This window comes from Diabrotica virgifera, chromosome 6, assembly GCF_917563875.1.
Source record: "Diabrotica virgifera virgifera chromosome 6, PGI_DIABVI_V3a".
NCBI classification, from domain to species: Eukaryota; Metazoa; Arthropoda; class Insecta; order Coleoptera; family Chrysomelidae; genus Diabrotica; species Diabrotica virgifera.
This window is the reverse complement of record NC_065448.1, coordinates 112083306-112096581: the sequence shown is the minus strand read 5'-3', so window position 1 is coordinate 112096581 and position 13276 is coordinate 112083306.

The following is a 13276-nucleotide window of genomic DNA, read 5'->3' as shown; positions in this document are numbered from 1 at the left end:
AGCTACTAGAGCTAAATTAGGACACAATGGACAAAAGGATTAAATAAACAATGAATCAATATTAAGCCAAAAGGGCGCCACTTTGATCTTTTAGTTTTAAAAGGGAAGACAAAGAAAAACTCTTTAGATAAAACAAACAACAAATTAAAAGGCAACTAAATAAAAATAATCTTTTCAAGATAAATATAAAGTATATAAAGAAAAAAGATAAATAAAACCTACCTGGTTGTTTCTTACTCACTTGACCAGAGAGAAGGGAGATGGATAATTATTTACAAGCCAACATTATTAAAAATTAATACTATTTATTAAACAAAAAATTATAAAAAAAGAAGTTAAAGTTGACCTCTTTCTGGTTTTACATTTAAGAGGTATTGTCCACAAATACAAATAAATACAACATTAATTAGGTACCTTTATGTCTCTGCTTTAATGTCCTGCAGCTTCCAACGCAAAGTCCAGGTATACGGTCGTAGCACTTTTCACTTTACTACCACAAAAATACAATACTGATGTGGTACATTTTCGAATTTACAAAAGTATTTAGTTTGAAAAGTTCAGCAATGCTTTACTGGTTTTAATAACTTAAGTAACTTGTTGTGACGTAAATACACGACTTCATTTCACCATGGTTATTAATAAGAACTACTTAAATGATTAATATGAAATGTGTTCCAAAAGGAACAGGGGGTGTCCTCTAGACCAAAATAAAGGTCGTTGACTGCCGACATCAAACCCTGCAGCCAAATTCACAATCTCCATATTTGCACCTAAATGCAAACTGTGCAAACTCTCCCAGTGTTTTTTGAAGACATCACTGGACACTATATCATCAGAAGTTCGACCTCTCTCACCCGTTAGCTAATCGATCATTCTCATCTTAGCTACCTCCTCATCGCTCCTACCCTAGAAAACATACCACCCCTCCTTCAGCTCACACACCATGATCCGACCAACCAATCAAGCAAATATTGTCCTTTGCATGACGAAATAATTGACGAATCACGCAACCAATTACAGAAACATGAACAACCCTGAAAAGCACCATTTCTCCCAAAATATCACAAAACGTTAGTCCAGCCAATCAAAAATGAGATACCGTGATTTCAGATGACAAATATTAACCAATGCTAAGCCCTGTGGTTTTGCATGACACAATGTTTAGCAAATCAGAACAGAATACGACGATTTATATTTTTGCGTCGTCATTCTTTTACGTTAAATCCTGAGTATGCGACTATTAGTTTGGAAAAGAAATAAATTTTAAAGTGTTTACATTTGCAAGATGTTTCCATTAGATCACGCCAAAAGATTGATCATAATTCATTCCTAATTAAGCTGACTTAAGTAATAATAACAACAAACAGAGCTATTGGATAACTTCGATCAATTTCTCAATGTTTACTTTGGATGCGAGTTGACACGGAAAACGAATTAACTCTAAAGAGAATCTTAAAGTCGATCAGATTTATGGTGAACACTAATGACCCACTCAAGGTTCAGTCGTATTTTTTGTTTACCGCAAGGGAACAGACACTTGTGTAAACACCTAAACTTTCGAATAGTACATATCGCATAAACATTTTTGAAACTGTAAGAAAAATGACACATAAATCAATCTACGCTAAAGCGCAGGAACATTACGATTCTTCTTGGGAACTTTTTCACGGCGAAATTTCACTCATACAGGGTGATACGAGACTTTTTTCTTCTCCAAGTGAGATGGAATTCTTTTAAGAAATTAACGTGTTTCTGCATCGTTACAAAGGTCAGGAGGAAGGGAACCGGGGAAACCGTCAGACTATTTCATGGTCCCCGTAGAGAAAGGGATGACAAGAATGGACGGAGACATAAAACTACTGGCAATTCTATCTAAATTGAGGGAAGACATGGAAGTACTGGAGACCAGTGAGGCGTCCCTAAAAGTAGTGGGGGGCTACAGAGGTAGGAATCTTAGGAAGCTCCTGGAAATCATCTTTAGGGGTGTGGACCTCCATCTCGCGCTGGACGAGTATGAACGTGAGGAAATGAGGGTGGGGACGCAGAAGGTGATCGTGAAGGGAGGTGGAAAATCCTATGCCGAGTTGCTCAAGGAAATCAAGGGTAGCGCAGACACGAGGAAGGAGGGGATTATCGTCAAAAGCGCTAAGAAGACCAGGGGCGGGGACCTCATCCTCGAAGTAGCAGAGAAAGAACAGGCTGAGCGCCTGAAGAAGAACATTGCGGCCCGTACGGAGGGAAACAGTAGAATACGTCCGAGGCTATCAGGTCCAGGTGGACATATTTGATATAGACGGAGATGTCACAAAGGAAGAAACCTGAGGCAAGTCCGGAGGTATACCGGCAGTAGGGGGCCCAACGACGTCAAACTCGTCTCTATAAGGGAAAATAGAGACGGGAACACAAACGTCACAATCGGACTGACTCGCATCGCAGCCAAGAAGGCACTGAAAAGGGAACATATACCCACTGGCTGGAACTCGTGCAAGATAAGAGAGAGACTGTATGTACAGCGGTGGTTCAGATGCTTGCAGTTCGGGCACAATAAATCCGACTGCAAGGGAGAAAACAAAGCGGACTCATGCTACAGATGTGGGAAGGGGGGCACCAGGCACGAGATTGTAGTAGTAAGGAAAGTTTTTGCATCACCTGTAAAGAATCCGGTCATAGAGCCGACAGCTTACAGTGCCCAGAGTACAAAAAACTGATCATAGAAAAGCGGGGCCTCAAGAAAGTCCTTGCCAGAAGGGATGAGGAAAGAGTGGGTGAAAGCACCTAGGACCAGGAATTAGACAGCGTACGGGTAAAGAAGTTAGAGAGATAAGAACCATCTAATACGAAATTTCTTCAAATAAATGTGGGAAGGGCGAGGGCCGCTCACGACGTTGCAGAAGCACTCGCACGAAGGGAAGGTTATGACATGATTCTGTTTCAGAAGCCCAATGTAAATTTGGTCTCTCGACAGGGAATCATTAAAGATAGGAGATCTGACGTGGCCGTATACGTGGTAAACCGAGGAGTGGGCATCATCAAACACTCTGTTAAGATTGGCTATGTTAAGGTATCAGTTGGAGACCTGGTGGTGTACAACTGCTATGTTTCACCTAACGTCCCGTTTGGAGTATATGAACAGTACATTGATTCGATTATGTAAGAGGCTAGGGCGGAGAGCGTACCGGTCGTCATAGCCGGTGACCTGAATGCAAAGGATCGTCCATGGAATCCACGAGTGCAAGATCGGAGAGGAAAATACCTAACAGAATGGATTCACGCCGTGGGACTTACCGTACTAAATGACGGTAAGGCACCCACGTTCGTGAGAGGTAACAGTGAATCTTTTCTAGATATCTTGCTGGTTTCAACACCACTTCTTAACAGGGTCGTAGGCTGGACTGTTCTGGAAGAAGAATCGCTCAGCTTACATAAGCATGTAAGTTTCGAACTATCGAGCAAACGGAAAAAACGAAAAGATGGAGATATCAATCTAAAAAGATGTTTAAATGAGGAGGTTTTTGTGAATGATTTTGGCTTGATTGGTCCGGGATGCGAGGATGTGAGTGAATTAATCGAGGGGCTGAGTGCGGCACAAGAGTTGGCATGTGTGAGGTCAAATGGGAGGTATGAAAGGAAACAACCATACTGGTGGAATGACCGGCTTGAATATCTGAGGACAAATTGTATGAGAGTAAGAAGGAAGTGCAAGAGGTTAAGAAGAGAGCATAAATGAATTGAAGCGAATGCAGAATGAGTACAGAAATAAGATTAGACGATCGAAAAGAGAAAGGTGGAGTAACCTGCTTCAGGACCTCGAAAGAGATATTTGGGGCCAGGGTTTCAAGATTGTGTGTAGCGAACTAAAGGGTAAAAAGACACCCTACCCCCTGCCCGAGGAAGAGAAACTCCGTTTAATACGGGAGCTCTTTACTCAGGTGGAGGATAGACGTGAAAGGGTTACCGATTTCGTAGATGCGGAATCCTTTACTGAGTTGGAACTCCGCGAGGCCGTTGAGCGGATAAAAATCCGAAAGGCACCTGGCATAGACGGAGTCATGCCGAAAACGGTAAGTCTCGCCGCACAAAGATACCCGCATGTTTTCCTGAGGCTGCTAAACGAACTGCTCGAACATCAGCAGTTCCCAACTCGGTTTAAAGAGGCTAATGTTGTCCTTACCCCGAAAGGTAGAGGGGATGAGGAAGAGGTGCGTTTTTGGCCAATTTGAATTCTTAGCTCGGTAGCTAAATTATACGGACAGCTTGTAAAAGGTCGCCTCGAGCGAGAGCTGGAAGAAAAGCATGCATTAAGCGATCGTCAGTATGGTTTTAGGACCAAAAGGTCCACCATAGATACGGTATCAGAAGTGACCTGCTTAGTCACGCAGAATACAAAGAAATGGGTGGCTCTCATCTTGATAGATGTCAAAAATGCCTTTAATACGGCATCATGGGAAAAAATCATGTCCAGGCTGAGAGATTTGGGTGTCAGTGAGTACCTGGTCAACGTGGTTGACAGGTACTTTACTGACAGGTTCATAAGGAAAAGGATACCAGCATCAAGTTGTAGCAGGGTGTTCCGCAGGGTTCGGTAATGGGTCCCACCCTCTGGAATGTCCTGTACGATGGGGTGCTGAGGTTACAGATGCCGAGGGGTTGCACTCTTGTAGCTTATGCCGATGATCTCGCACTGATTGCGAAGGCGAGCCAGAAAACGGAGATGGTTAATACGGCTAACACAGCCCTACGTCGTATTAATAGGTGGATCAGAGAGAACGATCTACAACTAGCACCTCAGAAAACTGAGGTGGTAGTTCTCAAAGGGAGCCGAGACAAATCATCTCTTCGATTTTTAGTGGAATGGGTAGAGGTTATACCAGTTAAATCGGTTAAGTACCTCGGAGTCTGGCTGTCGGAAGGACTGAGATTTGGAGTACATGTCCAAAAGACTGTGGAGAAGGCGAACCGAAGTCTGGAGGTATTGGTACGGCTAATGCCGAACATTGGAGGCCCAGGTAGTACCAAAAGGAGGGTTTTTAATGGAGTTTTCCCGTCGGTGGTGACATACGCTGCTCCCGTGTGGTGCAGCGTGCTGAATACAGCAAAGTACGCCAAGCTGTTGGAGACTTCGCAAAGGCGAATGCTCCTCAGGGTATCTAGTGCCTATAGGACGGCCTCAAATGAGGCTCTTTATGTTATTGGAGCGGTGATACCGATCATCTTATTGTGTAAAGAGCGAGCGTGATTGTATGCGAGGAGGATGGATGGAAATATAGATGATGAAGATCGAGAGAGAACAATAGAGGAGTGGCAGAGAGAATGGGCGAGTGATAGCGGAAAGGTAAGGTGGATGAATGAGCTTATTCCCGATCTGAGGCCGTGGTGGGAATGTAAGTTCAGGAAACTGGACTTCTTCCTGACGCAGTTTCTGACCGGGAATGGTAGCTTTGGCACCTACACCAATAGGATAGGTAAATCAGCTTCGGCGAACTGTGCTGTTTGTGGGGTGCCGGACGCTCCCGTCCACCTCTTTAACTGTCAGAGGTGGGCAAATAAGAGGGGAGACTTCGAGAGGCGGATGGGTTTCAGGCTGGATGAAAGAAATATAGTAAATGTGATGTTAAGAGGAGAGAGAGAATGGAGAGAGGTGCACTGTCTGATCTCGGGGGTGATAAATAAGAAGGAACAGGAAGACAGAAGAGGAAATTAAACCAAGGACGGTGCATGGATTTTGGTTTCTTTTACCACTACTTTGGAGCGGTGGTTAAGGTTTTAGCCGGAATACGGTTAATCCGGCACTACCCTGGTGTCTTTTGGCCTAGTGTCATACTTGGCCAGAGGACGCCAGGGTGTCTTGCTCCGTGACATTAGATGTCAAAAAAAGATTTTTTTTCCACCGCTGCCTGCCAGATTTCAATGGATACCTTCTTAGGCTCTTACTGAAATCTGGCAAAAGGGCAATTAAAAAAAAAAGACTATGGATAAGGTAAATTGTGTTTTTTTCTGCACACTCCAGGAGTTTCTTCCCATTGTCATAATTGTTTCATAATCCAATGAGTTATGGTGACTCTCAAAGTCCACAATGTAAACTCTAGGTTGGTTGTTCACAGCTTTGATTAAATTTACTGGCCATTTAGTTAATGGTGGTTTGTAGATGTCTTTAATAGTTATTCCATTCACTTCTGCAGAGATTCCGAACACATTATTTTCGCAGCTGCAGTCCGCCAACTTGGCATTTTGTATACTGTTATACACGTAAGTTGCAGAGTTGTAAATATTACTGTAAGTAGCTCCAATCATGCTATATCCCATAATTTTACCCCTCTTAAGAAGCTCGATGTCTGATGGTGCGTGAGTTTTTTGATAAGCTATGAAGTCAACGTTATTTTCGATCTTCTTAGATTTAAAGAAACTCAGATATTTTGACCTACCAATTTCAAATGATGTTGATTTCTATTATCTTATATGGAGATTCCTTTTCTTATTTTTCTTGATCCTACTGGTTGCCAGGAGAGCTCAGCGGCTAGCTTGGCGTCCAAAAATTGATAGACCATTTAGCATTACCCAGGTGCACCGCGTGGAGACAGTCTATCATTACACCATATTTTTTTCTACTTTATACAGAGTGAGTCATGAGGAACTGTACATACTCCTACCTCGTATAGAGGCTTCCATGGGGAATAACAAATGACCATTAAAAAGTGTCTGCTCCCATTGTTTAATAATATACAGGGTGAGTTTCGCATTTTGACAGAAATTTGTATTCGTCATAATTTTTGAACGGTCAGATCGATGTGTCTCTTATTTTGGTCAGTCGTTAAAAAATTAGTTCGTTTTTGTCTTAGAAAAAATTTCACCCTGTATACGATTTTTGTAAACTCTAATAAGAATTTTACAAATTAGATAAATAGGAAATTGAAATGGCATATTTATTTTTTTCCACACACGATTACTTAATTTTTTATAAAAAAATCAAATTTGACTATGAATTAAAAGTTGGGTAAAATGAACCATAGATTTAAAAACATTAACTTCTATTACAAAAAATAATTTTTTTTAACAAATATCTAATTTATGTTACCACTTAATCAACTGATTTATTCAAACTAGAAAAAAACTCAGGCACGGATTTAAAAAATTAGTTCGTTTTGGTCTTAGAAAAAATTTCACCCTGTATACGCTTTTTGAATACTCTGATATGAATTTTACAAATTAGATAAGTAGGCAAATAAAATGGCATATTTATTTTTTCCCCACACGATTACTTAATTTTTTATTAAAAAATCAAATTTGTCAAAATGGGAATTTTAACCTAAAAATGAAAAAAAAAATTAAATCACGGTTTAACTCACTACAACTCTGTTCCATTTTAATATTTTTTTTCTGAAATTTTTACAGCACATATCTCTTACCACTGTGAAGACTATGAAAATTGTTGTAGACTTTCAGTCTTCTTCTCGTAAAAGTTATGAATTTTTAAAAATAAAAGGTGAAGATTCGTGAATTGCAAAGTTAAATCGCAAGAATTAAGCGAAAAAATTTAAAATTTGTCTCTTTGATCACGTCTATGTTAAACTATAGAGTCCAAAAGGAGTGTTATGGGGAGTTTTAGATCTAGACGTGTTATAGAAAAAAAAAATGGTACACTTTTAATTTTAAGAAAAACGTTGTTTTTGTAAATTAATTTTTGTAAAAAAAGTTAAATTTTTTAAATCTATGCAAAAACTTTGCCAAACTTTTTATGCATAGTCAAATTTGATTTTTTTAATAAAACATTAAGTAATCGTGTGGGAAAAAAATAAATATGCCATTTTAATTGCCTATTTGTCTAATTTGTAAAATTCATATTAGAATTTTCAAAAAGCGTATACAGCAGGGGTGGGCAAACTTTTTTTAGTTAGGGCCACAGAATGTTTTTGGCCTATTACCGAGGGCCGCAATATTATTTACCTTAACATGTCCGAATTTTAAACTTTTTATAATTTTGTTTCTCGAGGTAACGCTGTCGGGTTTTTTGTGTTTTCTTTATGACGATTTTTGAGTTTTTGATATCACTCAGAAGTCAAAATAACAAATTTTTTTTGTAAGAAAGGGTGCAAATCAACATATGTATTATTGTTAAACAAAAAATAAGCATAAATCAAAAAATATCTCGACAGCGTTACCTCACGAAATGGCTAAACAAAATCTACTATAAATTTCAGGTGGATCTGTCAAATAACTTTGGAGTTAAATTTTTAGTTGAATTGGCTACCACCGCCTTTGGCGTTTTAATAAAACCGGTTATAACCGGTATTTATTATTAGTATTTATTATAATAAAAACAGTTTTTAGAAAAACGCGTTTAAAGTTTTGATAACTTTTATTTTCAATGTTTTTTTGTCTGTCAAATCGTAAAGTGATGCACACCGGAAAATGTTTTATAATCGCGGAGTAATTTACAAAAGAGAAGGGAACAACTGTTGAATGTTTCTCCCTACGCCCAAGCTGCTGCAAAGCGAGTCTAACGTGGGGATATTAACCATGCTGTATTTCCAGTAAAACTGAAATTTTTAGACAGTATTTTTGAAGTTAAGCACTTTCAAAAATAATAATTTTGTTGTAAAACGAAAACTAGATACGTCTCATATTTCAATTCAATCAGAGAGTGTCATAAAGACCCTACCCGGTTTCAAGCTCCTAAGCTATCATGACAGAGCGTATATTTGACTTTCTCTGAATGAACTAAAACAAATCCGACTGTTAACAATTTAGGTCTGGATCCCGCGTATGAAAAAAAAGTTGATTAATAGCAAGCTGAAAATTTGTTAATAGGTTAAGGGTGTCTAGTCGGATAAACTTTGATATATGGGAACACTGAAACAGGGGCAGTTTTAATTGTGGAACAGATTAAAAATTTGGAACGGTCAGACCACGAAAACGGCACATTTATTTTGTCCGACAGAATAGACTTAAACTCTCCGAACAGAGATTAAACTCTCATGCAAAAATCAGACTGCTATTTATCACCTGTCATAATTCCTGTCATTTGAAATATTCTACATGTTCCACTCATTAAAACGCCCATTTGGTGATAAATAGCAGTCTGATTTTTGCATGAGAGTTTAATCTCTGTTCGGAGAGTTTAAGTCTATTCTGTCGGACAAAATAAATGTGCCGTTTTCGTGGTCTGACCGTTCCAAATTTTTAATCTGTTCCACAATTAAAACTGCCCCTGTTTCAGTGTTCACATATATCAAAGTTTATCCGACTAGACACCCTTAACCTATTAACAAATTTTCAGCTTGCTATTAATCAACTTTTTTTTCATACGCGGGATCCAGACCTAATTGAGTTAACCAAGTGTCCAAAAATCTTGAAAAGATCTTGGATTAGAGAAGCACAGGTGCAGAATCGTAAATAGAAGAGCTCTTGCTTTAATATCAAAATATCAATATTGTGCCTCAAAAGAAATACTGTAGATGGCAAAGGTACTAAAGAGAAAAATGAGCTGACATATAATTCCACTAAAGCTAAAGATAAATTAAAAAGAACTTATAACTAGGACAATTGTATATTGTAAATGAGAAAAACAAAATAATAGTGAACAAGAGTACAAAAAATATATAGTTAAATGAAAAAACCTCAAAACCCTGTTCTAGCTGAACTTTAGAACTAAATATAACAATAACTTAACTTACAAACTTACAGACATGTTGTGAATAGTCCGTGACACAAACTTATACGAATAAACGCAAACAAATGTTTGTCTTCGGATCACAAAGGGTGGAGGCTGAGGTTGTCTGCTGGTAGCACAAAGTATTGTGTTATCTGGAGTACAAAATGTGAGAACAAGTTATTGCTTCTCACAGTCAGTGCAAAAAAAAACTATATTCAACGCAAAGTATTGCGTAAAACTTGGAGAAACAAGGTGCTGTTTCTTGAGGGAAAAACTATCTTGACTTTTACACAAAGTATTGCGTAAAATTATGTCTGAGAGGTATTGAGGTATTGCTTCTTAAAAAAGGGAAAAATTCGATTGACTTTTCTGCTTGAAGGTTTTTGTGACAGTCCAGAGCACGGTGAATTGTTTTCATTTTACTTACACATTGTCACTTAAAATCTACATACAAATATTGACATTAAAAAAATGGAACTTGACGAAATATTTTAAATTATTTCGAATGTTTAAATGAAATTTGAACATACTCCCCACCGCCGAGAAGAGAAGAAGAAAACAAAAAACTAAATGTTAGCAATGTCTTTTCAAGACATAACGGCTACTACTATTTAATCGTACCCTGTATCGATAGGGAGACGGGCGATCTTACGAATTGAGCGAGTATAATATTTGTCTCTAGATTTTAATCTAACATTTCGAATTAATCCATCTTTACTAAGAATTAATTCTGTAATGAGAGCGATATTCCATTTAAGTGGAGGGGAAAAATCGTCTCTGACTAAAACAACATCCCCAACTTTAAGTGTGTCTGTGAGTTTTTGCCATTTTGGGCGATTTTGAAGTAAATTGAGATAATCAATTGACCATCTCTTCCAGAATAGCTGTTGTATCTGAGAAATTCTTTGATACATCGATAACTTGTTTGTTGGTGAATCTGTGACGTCTACTTCTGGAGGTGCCATGAGTGGTTTGCCTATAAGAAGGTGACCTGGCGTTAAACAACTAGGGTCAGATGGATCAGATGACAGTTTGGTGATTGGACGAGAATTTATAATGGCCTCAATTTGGCACAAAATTGTATAGAAAGATTCAAAAGTAAGAATCTCTTTACCTATGAGTCGTTTAATATGATATTTTGCAGATTGGATTCCCCGTTCGTGAAGTCCGAACTGTTCTGGGTGCAAAGGGGTACCAAATTTAAAATCTATATAATTACTTGTGCAAAAATTTCTGATTTCATCTGAAACATCTTTTTTAAGAAATAATTCGTATAATTCATGCAACTCGTTCTTGGCTCCGTAAAAGTTTGTGTCGTTGTCTGACCAAATGCATGATGGTGCAGAACGTCGAGCTATGAATCTCTTGAGACATAGTATATAAGCTTCAGCAGTAAGACCAGTCACCAACTCTAAATGAACACATTTGGAAGTGGTACATATGAAAAATACAATATAAACTTTATATACGGGAGCTTTACGAAGGTGAGATGATTTCACATGAAAATATCCTCCATAATCTACCGAAACATACTGGAACGGACGTGTACCAATCACACGATTATAATGCAGATCTGCCATAAGCTGCGTGGAAGGTTTCGTGGAGAATCTGTGACACTTGACACAGTTGTGAATGACCTGTTTGACTTGACGAAGTCCATTCAAAGGCCAGTATTTCAGTCTGAAATTTGAAAGAGTTGATTGAGCACCAATATGCCCTAATGAGATGTGTGTATTTTGAAGCATTAGAGAGACTATATAATTTTTTCCTGGAAGTAAAATGGGATGCTTTTGGTCAAAACAAATATTTTCATTCTCAAGGCGACCGCCTACTCTTAGGGTAGAATCCGACGGGTTATAAAAGGGGTTCAAATATCTGAAATTTTTATTCGTGAGCGGTTTATTGTTTTTCAGTTCTGAAATTTCCTTAGAGAATGCGTTAAGTTGTAGGTATTGAATAATAGTGAGTGTGGATTTATGGATCTCTTCGACAGACAAGGGTTCAACAATTAGAGCTGTTGACAATCTTCTATTTTTAAGATTAGTTATGAACCGCAATATTTGTGCCAAAACACGTTGCATTTTTATGAATGTTGAATAGCGAGAGAAAATCTGTTCAAGTGTATCATTATCGAGATCCTTGTTTACGATATTAGCTAATGAGGTTTGTGTTATACGTAATTCAGGTACATTCACTGTGAGAGGAATTAATTTAAAGGAAGAATAATCAATTTCTGGATTTCTTAGAAAATTTGGACCAGTCGTCCACATTTTAAAGAGGTCTGAGTCATTTACTAGATTTTTACATCTTGTGGGAATATCAGCGGGGTTATCCAAAGAGCCAATGTGATGATAAATGAATGTATCATTGATAGATCGTATTTTATTTACCCTGTTCTGAACATAAGGCGTATAAGAGAATTTTTTAGAGAGCGACCATGTGGGAGCTATCAAACTATCTGAGTATATTTGAGTACTTGAAATAGTAAATCTATTGTGTAAGATCTGAAGAACGTTTTGTGTCAGAATAACACCTAACAAAATTGCATTTAATTCCAGGCGCGGAATTGTTAATTTTTGTTTTATTGGAGCAATTCTACTTTTTGATGTTATCAAATGAGATGATACTGACTGATCATTATAGAGTATTCTGAGATATATACAAGTGGCGAATATGACATGTGAGCTGTCGCAAAATGTATGCAACTGAAAACTTACAACGTCCTTATCTAAAACTAAGCAACGTGGAAAACTCAGTTGTTGAATTAAACTAAAATTTTCAACTAATTTGTCCCACTCTTTCATTAAAGTAGAGTCGTTTATAGGCTCATCCCATGAGAGAGTTGCAATCCAAAGCTTCTGCAACAATAATTTTGCAGCTGAGAGACATGGTGGGTGAGATTAGTCCCAAGGGATCAAAACATCGTGCAATCACACTTAAGATTTTTTTTTTTCGTGAGTGGTGACTCAAAATCCATACACGGGGGAGAGAAAAAAATGTGTCTTCTTTCGAAGACCATTTAATGCCTAATACTTTAGAAGATGAATTTTCCAAATTTAAATTCACTTCAGAGTGTGGATTTAGGTTGTGTCGATTTACAAATTCGACATTGTTAGAATGTATTTTATGCAAAGAGAAATTATGCCTTTGTAACAATGAAGAAAGTTGTGAAAAGAATATCTCCAGCTCATTTGGTGTGTCTGCGCCGCTGAGAAGGTCGTCGACATAAGTGGAGCATAAAAGAGTTTGTGATGCGAGTGATGCATCCGAGTTGTTTTCTGCAATATGCTTTAAAACACGTGTTGCGATAAAAGGAGAGCAGTTTAATCCAAAAGGGAGTCGAGTCAATTGGTAACATTTTAGAGGATCTCGTTGATTATCACGCTACAGGAAATTGAGCAAATGTCTATCCTTTTCAGAAACACTAATTTGCATGTACATAGCCTTTATGTCGCAGGTTAGTGATTGGCGGAAGGTACGAAATCTAACGAGAATTTGAAACAGATCTGGTTGGCAAACAAAACCTTTGTCTAATACTTTATTTAGAGAAAAATTTGTAGAACTAGAACTATTGGGATCAAATACTACTCGAATACTAGAGGAATTGTCTTTGAGTACTGGAAAGTG